At 34.0% G+C, this 1,047-nt stretch overlaps 1 protein-coding gene across 1 annotated transcript in view; it reads left to right on the forward strand.

Annotated features, from left to right (window-relative positions):
- LOC104168264 (rap guanine nucleotide exchange factor 5-like) overlaps window positions 1-1,047 on the forward strand; it is a gene marked incomplete at its 3' end in the record, with an annotated part of 39,806 nt that overhangs the window by 1,140 nt on the left and 37,619 nt on the right. The window contains exon 2 of the mRNA XM_009708804.1: window positions 38-144. The remainder of the gene's footprint in view (window positions 1-37; window positions 145-1,047) is intronic.

Genomic DNA, 1,047 nt, shown 5'->3' on the forward strand with positions numbered 1-1,047 from the left:
CTGTCTGTCACAATTTTCAATTTCTCTTTTCATTCAGATTTATGGAGAAAGTTCTTCCTGTGCTGGGAGAGCTCTCAGGAATATTTTTACTCTACAAGCCTCTGACCTGATTAAAGACAGGGTGTACCTTACTGGCATTTGCAGGTAATCCGAGATCATTCATTTTAATCAACTGGATGGGTTTTATTTGCATTTGTCTATACCTTGATTTGACAAGAGAGTAAATTCTGAGAGTGAAATTTTGTATGTTACTAAGAATTGAAAATATTTTCTAAGAAAATTCTTTAAAATCTCATCTATTTTAATGCCTTTTCTTAAGTTAGTCAGTTGTCAGAAAGCAGCACTGGCCTGATTGTATGTCCATTAATTTAATTGCTTATGATTTCATATACAATTGTGTTTGTTACTTTGTTGAAAAGAAAGAGTATTGAATTCAGCCCTGGTCTGGAGTTACACAAGAGATTAACTGGATTCCTAAGTTTAGTTACACAGTGATTTTTGCATGTAATTTGTGGAATATTTCTGTAATGAAGTGATTTCCCATTTGTGTTGCATTACAGCATAAATGTTTCCTCCTATTTTCAGTTATGCCAAAATGGGCAGGCCTCTATTACAGCACCATTCGTTCATATCCGTGTTTAAGAGAAAGCCACAACTTCTTTTTTTTTAATGATTTAAAAGATAAGTTTACCAATAATGTGAAAGATGAAGTACATCCTAGAACAACACTCAAGGTCTTACATATATATTGTGTAGCTATATTGCTTATGCCTATACTCAGAAAGGAAATAAAATCCTGAGGCTAAAAGCTGGATTTTATTTTGCTCTTACACAATTTTGGATGACTGTATGCAGCACAAATTGATAAAAATATTACATATTGTAAAGTGTGCCACATGAATTAGGTATGTAAGGGAACTTACTCATCTAACACAAGTTCCCTCGTTGTAACTAGGGGCATCCCCTGAGATTTGCCGGAATAATTTCTTCCCTTGGAATGAATAGGATTACAAAAATTAGTAATTGAGACAAAGGGTTTGCCCTGCT

Source organism: Cariama cristata, unplaced genomic scaffold (genome assembly GCF_000690535.1).
Source record: "Cariama cristata isolate BGI_N322 unplaced genomic scaffold, ASM69053v1 scaffold1211, whole genome shotgun sequence".
Classification (NCBI taxonomy): Eukaryota; Metazoa; Chordata; class Aves; order Cariamiformes; family Cariamidae; genus Cariama; species Cariama cristata.